This window comes from Oncorhynchus keta, chromosome 5, assembly GCF_023373465.1.
Source record: "Oncorhynchus keta strain PuntledgeMale-10-30-2019 chromosome 5, Oket_V2, whole genome shotgun sequence".
NCBI lineage: Eukaryota > Metazoa > Chordata > Actinopteri > Salmoniformes > Salmonidae > Oncorhynchus > Oncorhynchus keta.
Window position 1 is genome coordinate 3,884,139 of NC_068425.1, and position 19,651 is coordinate 3,903,789.

Genomic DNA, 19,651 nt, shown 5'->3' on the forward strand with positions numbered 1-19,651 from the left:
GTGGGAACTGTACTTCCTCAGTGGTAGGGAGGCGAGCAGGCCAGAGGTGGATGAACGCAGTGCCCTTGTTTGGGTGTAGGGCCTGATCAGAGTCTGGAGGTACTGAGGTGCCGTTCCCCTCACAGCTCCGTAGGCAAGCACCATGGTCTTGTAGCGGATGCGAGCTTCAACTGGAAGCCAGTGGAGAGAGCGGAGGAGCGGGGTGACGGAGAGAACTTGGGAAGGTTGAACACCAGACGGGCTGCGGCGTTCTGGATGAGTTGTAGGGGTTTAATGGCACAGGCAGGGAGCCCAGCCAACAGCGAGTTGCAGTAATCCAGACGGGAGATGACAAGTGCCTGGATTAGGACCTACATATATATATATATATATATATATATATATATATATATATATATATATATATATATATATGGGCTTATTATACGACACAGCTTATTCAGTGGATCGTTTACAGTGTGTGAATATAATGATACTTTGTGTGAAATACATGGACTGACAACATCAAATTCCTTCCTATACCATATGGCCTGTATACATTTGAGTGGGCAGAAGGTGCACATTTATTTTTACTGCAGTTCTCTTCATAACCACCAGGTGTCAGACTATATGAACAGGCAGATTACACATGAAGGTGTAATTCAGTGGTCACCAAATGGTCGATCTGCAGTTGATTCAGAAGCCCTGCGCACCAGGGCTGAATTCCCAACACGAATTCAATTATGGGGCGTTTCAGGTCCGAAGAGAAAATAATAGTACTCTGGGCTTACGTTGCTTGGCTAATCATTTGGACCCACGACAAATGTGACCGCGGAGATTCCCCCAAGGGCTGAGGTTTTAGGCCCGAGGGCTGTCTACTTTGAGTTTGAAACGCAGCCCAGATAGGTAAAGTGTATCCATTTGGAACCATTCAATTTGTCTGAAAACACAAACTCGCCCTATCAGGCGAACCGGCAGATATGTGGCTAAATCGAGTGCGCCTACTGTGCTGGCCAATTGGATTGCTCAAATCACCGTGCCAACAGCTTCGAAGACCCGGCAACAGCGAAGTTTGATTTCATGACTTTTAAAAACATGACCATAGAGACTGTCAAATAATACAGGTAATAGCTGCTGTTTTTATGAGTCGGTTTTGATTCGGCACTGTAAACACAGTTTTTATTAATCACTTACAAAATATAAAACGGCAGCTGCAATGGATGAGTAGCCAAGTGTATAGATAGCCCAGCGTTTGTATTATTATTAGCAGCTTATGTCTATTTTAATGTCAAGGAATATTTAACTTTCTCTGGTCATAGATGCGGCTCGAGTTTCGCCATCAGGTGGAAGACGGTGTCCGCTCTTTGCTCGGTCTAACGGGAGGAGAGGAACCGAAGGAGAGAGCAGTGACCGTCAGAGGCGGACCTTCTGCTGCTATCTCCCTACCTCCGCTGAGACTAATGCCGTGTTCAAAACTGGGCATTTTTAAATATCCTACTTCAGTGCGTTCAAGACAACTGGGTTCTCGGGAGAGAGAAAAAACTAGATCAGACTGGGAATAAATAGTTTTGAACGGTCATCCAACTCGGAATTTCAAGACGGAAACTCCGGCATATTTTCTAGAGCTCCGACTTTCCGACCTGAATATTGCTGATGTCATGATTTGAACTCGTTTTTCTCCCCAGTTCTCAGTTGTCTTGACAGCACCATGATCATGACGCAAGGCACATCAGTCCGGTAAAATAAAAAATGGTCTGAGATGAATAACATCGCTGGCATATATAACCAATATGCTGTGTTAATCCGTTAGGCCTACTGCACAAACCGAATTCATACAGAACTGACTGAGTTTGAGTTTATTTTATTTTTATACATTTACATTTTACATTTAAGTCATTTAGCAGACGCTCTTATCCAGAGCGTGCACATTAATCAACGTTTCAGTAAAAGTGCCGGTTTTAGTCAGCCGGCTAATTTCAACCGCAGTCCATGGGCAGGTAAAAACAATTACAATATAGACAATCATTGAGCAGTGAGCACACGCAGAGCAACATATGACAAGAAAGGCGTAGCATACACACAGAGCAACATAGGACAAGCAAGACATAACATACACACAGAGCAACATAGGACAAGCAAGACATAGCATACACACAGAGCAACATAGGACAAGCAAGACATAGCATACACACAGAGCAACATAGGACAAGCAAGACATAGCATACAGATAGAACAAAAAGCAGCAAGACACAATTCATAAAAGCAACAAAGTGTTTCCACACCTCACAGACAACATGGAAAGTGGCAATACACAGCTAGGGATTATGATCACAAATCTGATTGACCTTTAGCAATGTCTTCATGCATTTTGTGAAAGTGTGATAGGTGGTGCAGTTATGTGTGTCTGGTGGCATAACTGTTTTTATTAGGTTAATATAAATGAAATGTAAGTCATGTTTAAAGGTTGATGACCACTGGTGTAATTGATTGAAGTCTTCTTATCCCATGTGTATCCACAGACAGTAATACATTAATCCTGTTAGTGTCTTTACAATGAATCCTTCTCAACAACCGTTAGAGTTCAGACTGTTGACCAGTCAGGTCAAGCAGCAGGTAACCTAGTGGTTTGAGCATTGGGCCAGTAACCAAAAGGTTTCTGGATTGAATCCCTGAGCGGACAAGGTAAAGAACTGTTGTTCTGGCTCTGAACAAGGCAGTTAACCCATTGCTTCCCGGTACGCCAGTCATTGTAAATAAGAATGTGTTCTTAACTGACTTGCCTAGTTAAATAAAGTTGTTTTTAAAGCTTGGTGTAGGCTACTACTATGTGCACTATTATGTGCCCTAATAGACCAGCGGGGAGCTTAAAATGGTACCTACCACATACACTACCACCTCCCAGTAGGGCTGAGCAGTATACTCATATACTACGATATACCAGTATTGACGCATGGATCGGTTTGAGTTTTTACTTTACCTTCTATAACGGTATTTGAATGTTTGGTTTGTTACGTGATAAACCGTGTTTAACGTCCATTTTTATAATTTACTTCGCTACTTGAGTCATCCCTCTCCACTCTCCTCATATGCCGCTTTCCACACAGACCTAGCCCCGCCCCCTGTCACTCAACGAGCGCATGTGTTGCGCTCAATCTGCACGGTCAATGCAGCGCATAGCAACAATGTTGTTTTCGCTTTTCCCTCTCCATATAAATCCAGTAGTATTCTATAATTACACTATTAGTTTATGTTGCTTACATCTGCACACAGCTAGTTTGTCTGTTCTTAGCAAGTTGGGCCTACATCTTGTTAGCCGATAATGCTAATCGCTAGGTAGCTAGCTAATACATGTACTGAGTCGGAGCAAATATAATTACTAATACAGCCTGATAATAGCAGTGATGGTGTAGACCTAAATCAGCATGTTGTTTGTGCAACAGTATCTTCTAAATCAAAAAGGAATACAAGAAGCATTAATGTGTTAGCTACATGAACTAGCCAAGAGAAAACACACAATGTAGCCAAAGATTATAGGGTTCCCTAGGAAGCATTTATCAACTATTTGGTTCCTTAAAAAAAAAAAAAACATTTTGGTTCCTACCCTATCACAATAACTCCTCCCTGGCATTTCATTCGTCTTCATGTCAAACAACACTATTCAAAGTGCCCACTATCATATTCTGACTATGAATTAAAATAATAATTCTATGTCCATGATTCCAACATTTCACCGAAGTGTTTTGCTTGAAATCACAAGTAAAATCGCTATTGCAACATTAAGTACAAAATAAGTTTGAGATTGTTTGCCCATATCGTGCAGCCCTACATGGCAGTGTGGAAATGATCTCAAATGAGTGCAGGAAATGCAGAAATGTATGAAAATGCAAAAAATATATATTTTGGGTTGAAGTTGAATTGAACAGTATAAAACAATCAGAATGGAGAAGGACCCATTGAAATCATGTAGAATGTATGTGGTCCTTCTGTAGCTCAGTTGGTAGAGCATGGCGCTTGTAACGCCAGGGTAGTGGGTTCGATCCCCGGGACCACCCATACGTAGAATGTATGCACACATGACTGTAAGTCGCTTTGGATAAAAGCGTCTGATAAATGGCATATTATTATTATTATTATGTGTTGCCACCCCGAGGCCATGCACTACTTATAAAGACATTTTAGAAATGTTATAGTTTAAAAACATAAAATATCGTCATTTTTTAAAAAATAGCGTGATATATTTTGGCCATATCGCCCAGCACTACCTCACAGTAACGTGGGCTCCCCGAGTCTTTATCCCCAGTCAAGTCAAGCAAGTGTACTACTGTTTACCCATATCCCTTTTAAAATCCCGGGGGAAAGTTGACCAGCGGGCGGTTTAAATGGTATTGTCATGAAACAGCAGGGAGCAGGGCTCGAACCCTCGACCATCGAGCCCGAGGTCCAGCGCGCTATCGACTGTGCCACAAAAGCATGCTCGTGCAGCCGAGTCGATTTCCGCGCTTATAAACCGAGGGTCGTTACAGTATGTACCCCGTCCACATAGACTACCCCACCCCTTCTCAACGCCCCCTTCCCATATGCCTCACTGACACATAACTCTGGGATGAACCGAAATATCTCCTCCCTCAGTAAAACTCCACTCAGGCATAGGAGTCCCACTGAAGATCCAGGGGTCCAGTGAGGTTTGAGTAAATATGTCTGGATTGAGCGCTGTCCTGTGGGGTATACGAAGCAAGCTAGATCTACTCATGGTTCTCTAAGCAAACCAGCTTCAGTTAGCTTCACCTTCCAATTCAGGCTTCATCCTTACTACGACGGTGGATATTGCGCGGCCACCTGCCGCTAACCCTAGCATGTTGCACATGGCTAATCAAGCGCCGAACTCTTCGTTGAGACAATACTGAAACGTCAATCCATGGGCGAGTCAGTGCCACATTTTAATTTGTGCCGTAATTAAAGCGAAAGAAAAGTTGTCTTGCAAATTCAGCAAGCTATGGTGTGGAATACGCTTTTATTACTGACATCTTTATTTGATTTCTTATCCTTAATGCTGACTTTGGTGTGCTTATCAATGCACTCACCTTTTCCCCCCTATTCCTTAAGTCATACTGTGCGTGAAGTTTAAAATGTATTCCGTCATTACTACATTTGCAAAGTGATATATTGTAACATTTTTTTAACACAAAACATTTGATTAATACAATATTGAATCAGTCTTCCTCAAATCAAGGGTAGATGATGCAATCTTTGCAAGAGGGGGGCAATTTGATTTCAATGGTTCTCAACTCATGGTCTAGACATTTCATTCAGGGTAAGTGGAGTTAGCCTGCCCCGGAGCTGGTTCGCTCTGAAGGATATGTTGCCATAGAAATTTACCTGGCTAAAAGGTGAGCCACTTTCGTATGACCGATTATCCCAAGTTGACCAAAGTTGCCTTGTTAACTCCTCAAACCTGTTTCGTAGGATACCCCTCGGGTGAGTGGTTTGTGTGTCGGGAGGGGGGGTGGTAAAGGTATGTTCTTTCACATGGAACATTCCTGGGAAAGAAGTTGTTACGCACACACCCTCTTTACCTCACATGCAAGTACAGTCCCACCACCTACATGGCAATATCTCTCCCATACATAGTCCACACATGCATACTAACCCTAATTCATAGCTAGTGTTTCTCCTTTCTCACACTCAGTTCACAGAGCATTTAACTCACATTCACAGATATCAAATCGACTACAAGAGATAGTCTAAGACTTCATGGTCTGGCATCCACTTATGTGGCGCTCCTAGTTGTGTTGTGCCATGTCCCACTGCCCAGCCCCCTTCACTCATTCCCTCCTTACATGCACACATATTCATTGCATGTGGTCCCATCTCGCCCCCCCCATCAGCTGTCTGATTGACACTAATGTACTCACATCCCAATTATCCTTGGAGTCTACACACACCATAGAAAGTGTGTGTGTCATACCTCCCTGAACCCAACCTCACCTCTGGGCCTTCAGCCAAACTGCAGGACAAACACATATGCACTTAACCCTCAATGTCAGGACCCATTGATCCTGTGCAGTGTGTGGCCGAGTCGCAGTTCTACACCCTTTTCAGAAGTGTACTTGCACTTCCCCCATGTTTTTTAAAAGCATATGATTGGTGCAAAGCATTAGCTGGAGTCAGTTTACACCATTGTTCAATCCATACGAGGAAGAGCAAGTGTACAGTTTGGTAGAAGGGTGGAAAATGGGGATGCAGGCTCTGTGTCCCTAGTTCAGAGTGCGTTCGTGTAATCCATGAGAATTAAGAGTGCATCAGTCGCATTTGACAGATTAAGGCTTAACTGCATTAGTCAAATTAAGGGTTTATATCTCATGGTCCTTTAAACCCATTACAAAGAGACAGAATAGTCCCAGGTTCAAACGCTTTCGGATTAAAGAGTTGAATCTTAGAGTAAGAAGTGCAAAAGAGCGACTTCTTGAAATTAGACACATTCACCAGCTTTTGATGGTCTGAGCCCGTATTCATGAAGCACCTCAGAGTAGGAGTTGATGTGGGATCAGGTCCCCCTGTAAATCTTATTCATTAGGCGCTAAAAAGGCTAAACTGATCCTAGATCAGCACTCCTGAGAAGCTTTATAAATAGCGGCCCCTGGTCTGCAACAGGTCTAAAAACCCAAAGCCCAATTCAGAACATGAAACTGTAAAGACGGGCTAGCCGACAACGTCAGGATAACGATGAGCACGCGTCAATGGGGAAGAAGTCTGTGTGTCGTGACTATGACAAGAAGCTGCCAATCAGGGGGAATCGTCAGTGGCTCGTTTCACCTAGTTCTTGATTTACCGTGGTCCTGTTTTGACTGATATCACGTCTATGCTAATGTGGCTCAAATTCGCTAGCTAGCTAACCAGCAACTGCAACGATGTATTTAAGAGACATTGTGCACATTAGGTTTTCAATAAACATTGGCGACGAAACAGTTCCCATGCCAACAATCTAAGCCAACAAAGTCCGTTTTGCCCCATAGTTTCGCAAGCGTCGCTTGTGTTGCTCAACAACCAACCTGTCTGTTGAGGTTACAAAACTGTTCAAAGAAACCAGAATGACATTTTAAATCACATTTTTTTTTTTTTAAAGAGAAGAAAAGCAAGACGCAAAATGTTCTACCAATTTATTTTAGACGTTATTATTCCATTTTTAAATGTATGCATCTCAAGTGGACAACTTACATAAAACCCATGGGCTTTCTGGGAATTGTCTACCAATGGATGTACTCAGCCACGGTGGGAGCGGAGGATACAAATCGGAAGACACCATTTAAGCTTCGAGGGGGGGGGTTGGGGAGGTAGGTAAGAGGTGAAGGGTTTCTGCCAGGCGCCGAACACCGCCAGTATCATTCAGCCCAGTGCTCGTTGTGCAGAAGGGAATACTGGTAAACATGGAGGACTCAATGCAGTGGACCTGGAGAGAGAGAAAGTGTGCAGGAACAGAAAAGAGAGGGAGATAAATTAGTTTCAGTCATACTGGCTTGACATCTGCCTTCCTGGCTAGAGTGGATAGACTGGCTGGCACACCATAAGCCAGGTCCTGCAGGCTATTCAAATCAAATTGTATTGGTCACATACACATGGTTAGCAGATGTTATTGCGAGTGTAGCGAAATGCTTGTGCCTCTAGTTCCGACAACAACTACCTAATACACACACATCTAAGTAAAGGAATAAGTATATATATATATATATATATATGCAATGACAGAGCGGAAAAGGCAAGATGCAGTAGATGGTATAAAATACAGTATATACATATGTTATGAGTAATGCAAGATAAACATTGTTAGTGATTAGTGATCCATTTATTAAAGTGGCCAATGATTTCAAATCTGTATGTAGGCAACAGCCTCTCTGTGTTATTCAATTCACATTCCATGAGTGTGCCCCAATATTCAGCGAAGCATTTCCTGTGGCATTACAGAAAGTCCATTACTGGACAAAGGTTGGCTTTAGTGTATTAGGAGTCTTATCAGGACACAGGGACCCTGCATGTGAACTTACATTTCCTGTGAGCCGAGCTCCTCCTCACGACGCCTCCGCCGCACTCTTCAGACAGGCTGCAAACGCCTCCATCAGATCCTTACAGTCACCGCCCTCCTTCACACTGCAGAGAGAACACAACCACATGGTTAGGACCTCTGAGGTGGGGGACCTTGGATCCTCTCCAATGCTAGTAACAGTTTGACAGATCTTTGAAGCATTTAGATAGGGATCAGTCGGTGCCGAGCTCGATGCCAACCTGTCAACTCAACTAAAGATGTTTTGGCGTCAAGCCGTCAGCCCTGAAGTGTCCTGGTCTTACCCTGTCCCAGTATGACCTTTTCTAAACAATGTTAGCATTCCTCAGATTGAACCAAGTCGACACTGCCCTCACTAAAAAGGAGTGAACTGGTTACATTGGTAGAGAGTGTTGGCAGACTGGTTGAGGGAGATTATTTCAGGAACTCTGCACCAAACCTCAGGCAGACACTGACACAACGCATTAGGGTGATGGGGCGAAAGGGAGCGAGGGAAGAGAGGAGGGCAGCGGTAGCGAGAGAGAGAGAGATAAACACATCTGTGAGGTAGGGCGGACATCAGATGAAAAGTACGGGTAGGAGAGCAATGGTCAGAGACGGCAGGAGGGGATGGATTGACTGACATGGCTGTCTGCAACCCCACACTACCTCACCATTCACCAGGGTGCATTTCAGGGAGCCCCCCCGGTTCCATGCCTCCTCCCACCCCATCCCCTTGTCACTGGGCTGATCTCTATGATGTAACTCACAGCTGGTTTCTGCAGATTAAAAAGGTTTATGCAGCCAGTTGCTGGGGGGGGTTGGAAGAAGGGTCATTTGTGAATCTGTAGTGTGTGTCAAGTCACTGAATGCGTAAGAGTACATGTGTGCGGTTGGCAGAGGCATGGGGGGGTGATGCAGAGGCAGCAGAGATGACCCAACAGCAGCAGCACAGAGGACCTGGCCCTGAGGCTGTGTGGCCAGATAATCCATCCACCATAAACACCCCCTGCTTTTACCACATAGAGGAAGTGCAAAAAAAACAGATATGGCTGGACCAAACCTATGAGAAGCAGGGGGGGGGGGATAAACACAACAGGCAGCCATTTTAATAATGAAATTACATTGAACTGTAATGGCGGGAGGGAAGGGAACAAGGGATGGATAGAACAACATTCATTCTGCCACTTGTGGGTGCCCCACAAGTGTAGCCCGGGGCCTCGTCAACCAACCAAACCAATTAGGCTTCGTTATATAATGCTGCCTGAACAGAACAGAACTCTCCTCTGTCCAGCTTCACACAAATGATTGGGGGAATCGTTTGTGAATGAAGCAAAGGGAGAACTTTTGGGGTTTGAATATACTGTACATAAAAAAATATATTAGTTTCAAGTTAAAATCTTGGGATTGAGTGATCCACATGCAAGAGTCCTCTGCCGCAGAGTGTTACCTCTGGGCATCATAGAGGTTGCAAAGGCAGCAAATGGTGACATCACCGTGACAGCGGTCACACAACATGGGGGCGGTGCCGTAACGTGACTGATGCCCCCCACCCCCCATGTTGGCATGGCAATGGGCACCGACCACTTTAGGGCGCATCACAGAGCAAGTTAAAGAGGGTAGGATAGGGTTGCAAGGAAGGACGATGACCGATCAGGTGGTTGGACTGGTGGAAACACTGCCTTTACAATCATGAAATTAAGATGTGAATTATTTAGGGCTGTCGGCCGACCACTAGTTGTGCGTGGGTGAGCGGTTTGTTTATTAGCAATGGCTAATAACCCGTTCGATTTAGATATGTTTCTGCTTATAAATTTCCAACATTTTGGTAGACTATTTATTAGTCAACTTGTCTGTAATTAGATACATGCAGCTTCTCTGTCATTAAACAGTTGAAGTCGGAAGTCATTAAAACTTGTTTTTCAGCCACTCCACAAATTTCTTGTTAACAAACTGTAGTTTTGGCAAGTCAATTAGGAGAGTAGTTTTTACAACAATTGTTTACAGTAAGATTTCACTGTATCACAATTCCAGTGGGTCAGAAGTTAACATTAAGTTGACTGTGCCTTTAAACAGCTTGGAAAATTCCAGAAAAGGTTGTCATGGCTTTAGAAGCTTCTGATAGGCTAATTGACATCATTTGAGTCAATTGGAGGTGTACCTGTGGATGGCCTACCACTAACTTCAAGGCCTACCTTCAAACTCAGTGCTTCTTTGCTTGACATCATGGGAAAAATCAAAAGAAATCAGCCAAGACATCAGAAAAAAAAAACTGTAGACCCACACAAGTCTGGTTCATCCATGGGAGCAATTTCCAAACACCTGAAGGTACCACGTTCATCTGTAGAAACAATAGTACGCAAGTATAAACACCATGGGACCACGCAGCCGTCATACCGCTCAGGAAGGTGATGCGTTCTGTCTCCTAGAGAGGCAGCTAAGCAAGGAAGAAACCACTACACCAAAACCGCCATAAAGCCAGACTACGGTTTGCAACTGCACATGGGGACAAAGATCGTACTTTTTGGAGAAATGTACTCTGGTCTGATGAAACAAAAATAGAACTGTTTGGCCATAATGACCATCGTTATGTTTGGAGGAAAAAGGGGGAGGCTTACAACCCGAAGAACACCATCCCAACCGTGAAGCACAGGGGTGGCAGCATGATGTTGTGGGGGTGCTTTGCTGCAGGAGCGACTGGTGCACCTCACAAAATAGATGGCATCATGAGGAAGGAAAATTATGTGAATATATTGAAGCAACATCTCAAGACATCAGTCAGGAATTTAAAGCTTGGTCACAAATGGGTCTTCCAAAAATGGACAATGACCCTATACCCCATACTCCCAAAATGGCTTAAGGATAACAAAGTCAAGGTATTGGAGTGGCCATCACAAAGCCCGGACCTCAATTCCATAGAAATTTGTGGGCAGAACTGAAAAAGTGTGTGCTGAGGAAGGAGGCCTACAAACCTGACTCAGTTACACCAGCTCTGTCAGGAAGATTGGACCAAAATTAACCCAACTTATTGTGGGAAGCTCATGGAAGGCTACCCGAAACATTTGACCCAAGTTAAACAATTTCAAGGCAATGCTACCAAATATGAATTAGTGTATGTAAACTTCTGACTTATTTTGAATGTGATTAAATAAATAAAAAGCTGAAATAAATAACTTTACTATTATTCTGACATTTCACATTAAAATAAAGTGGTGATCCTAACTGACCTAAGACAAGGATTTTTTGTTGTTGATTAAATGCCAGGAATTGTGAAAAACTGAGTTTAAATGCATTTGGCTAAGGTGTTTGGCTAAGGTATATGTACACTTCTGACTTCAGCTGTATGTTGCCCTAGAAGACTAAAAAAATCCTTGTTCACCAGAATGTCATAAATCAATATAATGAATGCTTTAATCTAGTTGACTTTGGTAAAGTTATGTAATCTCTGCATCTTTTGCAGAGCAAAGATGTTTAGGGACCGGGGAGAAGATTAATTTTTTTTTAAAGTGAAAGATTCTGCAAAATCACCAAATCAGCCGTTTGATCGGTTTCAAGGGAATATACTGAACCAAAATATAAATTAAACATGTAACAATTTCAAAGATTTTACTGAGTTTCAGTTCATGAGGAAAATCAGTCAATTGAAATTAATTCATTAGCCCCTAATCTATGGATTTCACATGACTGGGAATACAGATATGCATCTGTTAGTTACAGATAACTTCTTTTTAAAAATGGGCCTCAGTATCTCACTGTATTTTTGTGCATTCATATTACCAATCTATAAAATGCTAATTGTGTTAGTTTTCTGCAGCTTGTGCCTGCCCAATACCATAACCCCACCACCACGGGGCACTCTATTCACAATGTTGACATCAGCAAACCACTCACCCACACGACACCATACACATGATCTGCGGATGTGGGGCCGGTTGTACGTCCTAACAAATTCCCTAAAACGTAGTTGAATAGGCGGCTTATGGTAGAGAAATGAACAATCAATTTTCTGCCAACAGCTCTGGAGGACATTTCTGCAGTCAGCAAGCTAATTGTTGGCTCCCGCAAAACATCTATGGCATTGCGTTGTGACAAAACTGCCTGCCTTTTGTCCCCAGCACAAGGTGCACCTGTGTAATGACCATGCTGTTTAAATCAGCTTCTTGGGACCAACACCAACAATTGACATGTTCCATTTATATTTTTGTTTAGTGTAGAAAGCGGTGAAAACAACCCAACATGTTTCTGACAAGATTTCAGTTTGGCTTGGATGCATATTTTATGTGATTTGTATTTCAATCAGCTTTTATGATGCTGATAAAAAACAGCCTCTACAGACTGTATCGAACACATTCTCTCAAGAAGCTAAAATAAAATATCATATTTCTCCACTCCTGTTAACGAGTACACATTTTGCCTACATTTGGTGTATCCTTTTACTGCAAGAAATGCTTAATTCTGCAGGAGTTAATATTAAGGCTAATGTAAGAGGTTATATACCTATAGTCAGTATCCAGATTTCAGTTTCCATTGAACCCATCTGAACAGTAGGCTTCAGTTCCATTGACATACCATAGGCCTATTTAAAGTCCCCATCTTTTGACTGTCAAATTTGTATAGTGCCTCACAATCAAACAGCATCCGCCTTCAACTGATTAATTAGGGCCGATTTTAAGTTCCCATAAAAATCGGTAATCTGCGTTTTTTGGTCGCGATTATGGCCGATTGCAATCAATGAGGAAACTGAGTGGCAGGCTGACCACCTGTTACACGAGTGCAGCATCAAAAGGACCTTGTGGCTGCAATGAGCCAAGGTAAGTTGCTAGCTAGCGTTAAACTTATCTTAATAAAAAATAATAAATCTTTCCATAATCACTAGTTTACTACACATGGTTGATGATATTACTAGTTTAACTAGCTTGTCCTGCGTTGCATATAATCAATGCGGTGCCTGTTAATTTATCATCGAATCACAGCCTACTTAGCTATATGGGTGATGATTTAACAAAAGTGCATTTGCGAAAAAAGCACATTCGTTTCACAAATGTACCTAACCATAAACAATGTTTTTCTTAAAATCAATACACAGAAGTATATTTTTTAAACCTGCATATTTAGTTAAAATAAATGCATGTTAGCAGGCAATATTAAACTAGGGAAATTGTGTCACTTCTCTTGCATTAAGTGCAAGCAGAGTCAGGTTATTTGCAACAGTTTGGGTTGCCTGGCCCATTGCGAACTGTGTTTCTTCCCAACAAAGACAAATTCATTTGCCAGAATTGTAAATAATTATGACATAATATTGAAGGTTGTGCAATGTAACAGCAATAGTTGTATTAGGGTTGCCACCCGTTTGACAAAATACGGAACGGTTCCGTATTTCACTGAAAGAATAAACGTTTTGTTTTTGAAATTATAGTTTCTGGATTTTACCATATTTAATGACCAAAGGCTCATATTTCTGTGTGTTTATTATAAGTAAATGATTTGATATTTCATAGAGCAGTTTGACTGAGAAGTGTTAGGCAGCAGCAGGCTCGTAAGCATTCATTCAAACAGCACTTTCCTGTGTTTGCCAGCAGCTCTTAGCAATGCTTGAAGCATAAGCGCTGTTTATGACTTCAAGCCTATCAAATCCCGAGATTAGGCTGGCAATACTATAGTGCCTATTATGAATACGTTTCATTATTTAATTGAGACTCAGATTTTATTGACGTATTATATTGAAATAAGTGTTCATTGTTCATTCAGTGTTGTAATTGTCATTTTTACAAATATATTTTTAAAAAATCGTCCGATTAATCGGTATCGGATTTTTTTGGTCCTCCAATAATCGGTATCGGCGTTGAAAAATCAGAACGAGGCTGTCCTAATGGAAAATAAGGGATGCTTGAGAAAAGGGTACCAAAGAGGGGGGAACCATCCAGATCAGTACACTAAAGAAAGAGTAGGGACACGAAACCAACATCATCCAGTTTGTGAGCAGCGCCCAACATTTAAACAGCTTTGAAGTTGGTTACTGGGCCTGTCTGAGTGGGGAACCAAGAGTGACCTAAAGTCACTACACAGTGAAGAGTTCAATGGCATTGGGACGCCTGCGAATGAACAACTATGGAGGGAACTAAGGGAAGGCCCACAATGACAGGGATATCATTCTAGGACCAATACAAAACATTCTCTGAGTCTCAAAGGGTTCACTGGGCTCTGGTCAAAAGTTATGCACTATATAGGGAATAGGGTGTAATCTGGGACAGAATAATTATCTACAGAGCAGGAGGAGAAGAAAGATCAAAGCTGTGATAAAAATAAAGAAAATAACTGCGAATGGTTTCCAGCTGGAACCCCGTTGAAGCTACGGGGTCTCGAATTGCATTGACAGTGCATACCATCCACGTAAACCATACTTTCTGTCAAGCAGAGCAAGCACACACGTCTACATACAAGCCATCGGCCAGGGTCTGTGTGGAAGGCTAGAGTGTTGGTTTACAGGTTACACACAGTTAAGGACAACTACCAAAGTTACCACAGAACCACATTTTAAAGTACACAGCAGGACCCATACAGGTAGCGGACATCCTGCAACATTTTGATGCTTAAAGCGGCCGTTAGTTATCCGAGTCACACGGCTAACATCTTAGGTCTCCATGTCCTGACTATGAGATACACTACATACCGCGGGTAACAGGGAGGTCAGTAAGGCCCCTACAAAGCACACACAAATACCAGGTTCAAAGGTCAGTCAATGCAGGTTCTAGAATGTTAAGGCCCGGGGGAAGCAAACTGAGCTCAAAGTGCTTTCCAGGGAACTTGTTTGGCCCAGTGCCAAACTGACCCCTTGACCCTAAGGCATGTGTACTTCTGGATAACCGAGGATTATGCAGGTGTACCCAACAACATTACATTTTTTTTTTTTTTGTTTGAAGCCGTCAAGGTGACCCCTCCAACTAATCCATGTCTTTCTAGGTGACATGTCTTGGGCATGTCAAGCCAGCCAAGATGGCCGCAGTTAGCTGTGCATAAAAGTTTATACAGTACGTTTGGAAGTTCCAAGGGAAGTCGGCAACATGATTATGATCTACGGCCATAGGACCGGACACGGTATCCTGGACGTTTACACACCAATCCATGCGTGACTATTTAGGATTCACGAGTGGAAGCTCGAAATACATCGTCCTGGTATAGATTACCCAGTCAGCCCTCTGGTACTGCTAGCTACGCTGCATTCAGCAGGTCCACTGCCGTCACGTGGGCCAGGTTACAGGATACAGTACCATTTTGGCTCGTCGATGACAAAAAGCACCAAGGACCGTGAGGTAAACAGTAGAACCCCCGGCCTGTAGGTTAGCAGTACAACCGTTGCCTGTAGGATTAACAAAGTGTCCTGAAAAAAATTGCGCCAACACAGCACAGGACCCTTGACTCATTGTCAAAGTAGATGTGATTTACTGTGGCATAGACCAAAGTGCTGTACATGACAAAAAAATTATAATAATTATAAAAAGAAATTGCAATATATGCCCTTGACCCAAGTGTTGAGAAATCCTTAATGCAAAATGTACAAATTATAAAAGTATACATGCTGAGGTAAAAGGGCACTTGAAGCAAAGTGAACTATAGTAAAGGCCCAAAACGTGCAGCAACACCACACTCCATTCCTAAAAGGTGCCATACCACAAACACAGGGAACTTAATTCAAGGACATTCAATTCACCATGACTCAAGATCGCTATAGGCCCACTGAAAATGTTACTAAAACAAAACTTCACAGCCAGCAGCCAACCTAGCCCATCCCTAGCATGCCCTGCAACCTACCACCCCCTAAACCCTTATCTCATCCCTCACACCCATCGGGCAGGACGTATCTGGCCTGTACAGCCTGAGACACTCCAGGCCCTATCCTAGCCTAGCCTATCCTAGCTTCAAACCCTGCAACAACACATCAAAATACAACACCAAGGGTCAAGATGCATCTTGGTTTTGGTGCAATGTCAATGTGAAGATTGACAGAGTTGAAAACAGCTGAAGGCTAGAGTGGACACGTTACATCAGCCATCGAACCGGGCTTTGACATTGCACTGTCATTGAGCCCTCACACACAAACACCCAGGTTTCCTGTGTCTACGCATTTCTAGAGATAAAACCAGCAATAATCTCACTCTGCACTAATCTTGCAGAGGGAGGACGGACGGACGGACGGGGGGGGGTGCACACCTGTCGGGACAATGAAGCAGTGAGTTAGCGACGGCTAACGCTCACTCAGCGCTGTTGACACAGCAAGGCCAGGGAAGCTGAGCGGGGACAGACATGGCAACATAACGAGGGGGGTGGAGTGGGGGCAGCGAGTGGGAGAGAACATGACGTAGGCAAATTCCCTGCCTTCGATCAGGCGTGTGCGAGAGAGACTGCCGTGCTTTGACCCCCAAGACCCCTACGTGCGGACCCCCCATTACACTACAATAGGACCCCCCCCTCCTAAACGACAATTTAAATTCAGTTACATTTAGAACATTGGAATTGGGATTCTGCCATCACCATGCACTGCATTACTCAACTGTGCCACCATTTTAGCATGGCGCAACACAAGGACGCCACACGACATCAGCTCATCATGCACCACTTTAGCCTATCTCTAAACCTGCAAGGGGGGGGGGGGGATTCCACTAGCCGCTTCAAATAAACACAACTCGACACCGAAATCCACTTGGATACATTGGGAACCTCCAAGTGGAACGCACTTGAAGCACTGCGGCATTGCCATGTCCATCCATGGCTCCCAACTCATTGGATGGACATCCCGGAGACGTTGGTCCCGGTGGCAATGGAGGACACGAACAGAGAAAACCACATCTGTCCGTACGGACACTCACCATTTGTCCAGGTCCGCCTTGATGCTTGCACATGCGGCAGGGACAGGGGCCTCAGCGGGAGCAGCGGTCTCGGAGTCTGACATGTCTGTGGAGTTGCTGTGTGTGGGAGTGTCTCCTCTGTACGCCTGTGGGTTGAGTGTTCCAGAGAGAGAGAGAGAGGAAGAGAGTGAGAGGAGAGAAGAGGGCAGAGGAGCGTGTTAGTGGGAGGGGCAAGTGAACACATGAGGGGAGGGGAGAAAAAAAATAACGGGGCAGGACACATGTGAAAATAAGGGGCAAGCTCAGTGACCCAGACAAAGTTCAGCGGGAAAATAAATCAAGTGGAAAGATGGAGTAAAGTAGAGAATAGTTCAATAGACTAAAAACGACACTTCAAATATCATGAAATGCCAGATGGATACCCTTAATGTTCATGTAGGCCTAAAATTCATCCACCAACGATGTGGCAGTTGGCAACCCATACCGATAACCGTCTTTTAAAGCAGCGGACAAAGCAAAAGTGAAATTTTGCGCGCACTTCGCCCCAGAAGCGCACGTTTTGGGGCCCGTGCGCGCACACGAATATGGAGCGCTGAGCGCAGCAGAAGGAAACATTTTTAAATCCATCAAAGCGAAAGGATCCCTGCACGACCCATGGACGAGTGCCACCTACTGGCCTGTTCAAGAAATGACGCACCCACTGTAGTAAATGGCCGAAAAGGTCACCCCAAATAATGATGGATAACGTATACCTCAGTTGGTAAGCAAAGCACGACTCCTACAATTAACCTATAGCTAAACTTTTTTTTAAAAATCAAAACATGAAGAGTATAACTACTAGTCAGTAGTCCATACAGGAGTTTTAAAAAAAAATCAAGCATGTTTCGGCTATGGAACAGAATGGGCGTGTTTGAGTGGTAAAGCGAAAGCAACCGACTGCAGAGAAAAGAGGAGTGAAGTTAGGGAGGTGCATATGAGAAATACGAAAGTCAGACATTAATGTGGTTTTCAACCAGCAAGGCTCAGATCATTGTTCTCTATAATGTTGAAATAAACATGGCTTCAACCGCCACATCACACACTCACAAACTGAACTGGTATGAGTGTGCATTGTACAATCAATGACAGAGGGAGACTAAACTACCACATTAATGTGTATACATTATTCCACTGTATAGCCTACGTGAAGTTGGTTCCTGTTTGTCTTTTCTTTGGTCACGTTGGCTTAGGTCAAACAAACATCCTAATGATTGGTTGACAATAAAGCCTCCCACAACGCAGGTGATGGATGCAGGATTAAGTGCAGAAACTTGCAGTCACATCTTCATGACCTTCGATCATATGATTTCTGTAAAGCTCATGCAGTCCACTTGTCAACACACTTAAAAGCGGTGACCAACGACGGTCCCCGACCAGACAAAAGCGACCTGCTCGAACGCTCCCAATTTCCTCGGCAAAGGCGGCAGTCAGGCCCAATTCGCGCCCTTGCATGAACAGATCTACAGGGTTCTCAAGGGCACGGACATACAACCGTCATACAAGTTATCGTCAAAGGCTACCGGCAGAAGTCGGTGCCATAGTTTGATAGCCAATGTTCAGTAACCATCCACGTGTTTATAGAACATTAAGTAACCAAACCATTTAATATTAATCGAGCCTGGGCAAGGATGCGCAATAAATCCAGATGAGTAGCCTACGTCAAAGTAGACTACACATGTACAGGGTGGGAGAGACTACGGAAATTCATTTCAGTTCGTGTTCAAACTCCGTGGTAAACCTTAATAAAACTGTCATTATTTGGTGTTATATTACTCTGCATTTGTCATGTCACTTTTCGTTGTTGTGAAACTCATAGTTATTTAAATATATATATATATATATATATATATATCGTAATTAAGTCAAACACTACACTCCAAGGAGGACATACAGCTAAAAATACAATTTTTGCACGGGGTGTGCACATTCTGCTAAGCAAAAACCACAATCGTTTTAAGTATACAAAGGCTGACAGCATTAACTCTACGTAGGCTACTACACAAGTCGAAACGCATATTTAATACATTTACTGTCAAGCATTTGCATTTTGGCAGCTGTCATTGCGAGCAGTCACATAAACCAAAAGCCTAACCACAGGAATGTGGGACATGGAGCACAGGTAACCCTTTTGCAAACAGTCCATTTAAGTGTTTTTTTTACCGAAATAGTCGCGACTCAAAAAAGAGGACTGGCGAATAAATCTCAAGTCTAGGGCGTACTTGTGTATATTTCAGTAAAACAGGTCAAACCGCAAACATTTCCCAACGATTCAACCAGGATGTCTTACCTGATCCCTCTGTAGTCAGTATCAAAAAACGCTATCGGCTTTGCTTTATAGGCTGCCTCATCCCCTCAACACACCAGCAACCAATTACAAGTAGTGATGGGTCGTTCGCGTACGAGTCAGCTCTAAGAGCCAGCTCTTGCACGTTGGGAGTCGACTAGCATATCAGAAGAGCTGAATCTATTTTTAAAAACATAATTTTTCTAATGAATAATCAAAATATTTAAATGAATAGAATTAACGAATTCAAAGAACGAAAAAATAAATACAATTATATAGGCCTAAATGCTCAAGTGCACACACATTCTTTCTGACTGTCTGCTCAGAATAACAGCCTCACCTGTTGTTCCTGTCAATCAGACACAACCCTTTCAAAATCACTTATTCCACAACTGTACGAGAGCACACAGGCTTCAGTGCGGGAAAGAGTCCAAAAAGCTACTACAGTTTACCTTACTGACTGCTGGAAGG

General features: G+C 43.3%; 1 long non-coding RNA gene across 5 annotated transcripts; it reads right to left on the reverse strand.

The window, feature by feature from the left end:
• Positions 1 to 7,122: 7,122 nt before the first annotated feature.
• LOC127929978 (uncharacterized) lies at positions 7,123 to 19,304 on the reverse strand. 5 transcript variants are annotated; one of them, XR_008136426.1, is made up of 4 exons: positions 19,184 to 19,304; positions 16,879 to 17,003; positions 8,019 to 8,121; positions 7,123 to 7,426 (listed from the first exon to the last, which is right to left on the reverse strand). It is a non-coding gene; the product is annotated as an uncharacterized LOC127929978 (long non-coding RNA). The 5 variants fall into 5 exon arrangements; XR_008136428.1 differs by lacking the exon at positions 19,184 to 19,304 and adding an exon at positions 19,057 to 19,075; XR_008136427.1 differs by lacking the exon at positions 19,184 to 19,304 and adding an exon at positions 18,041 to 18,059.
• Between the last annotated feature and the right edge of the window lie 347 nt (positions 19,305 to 19,651).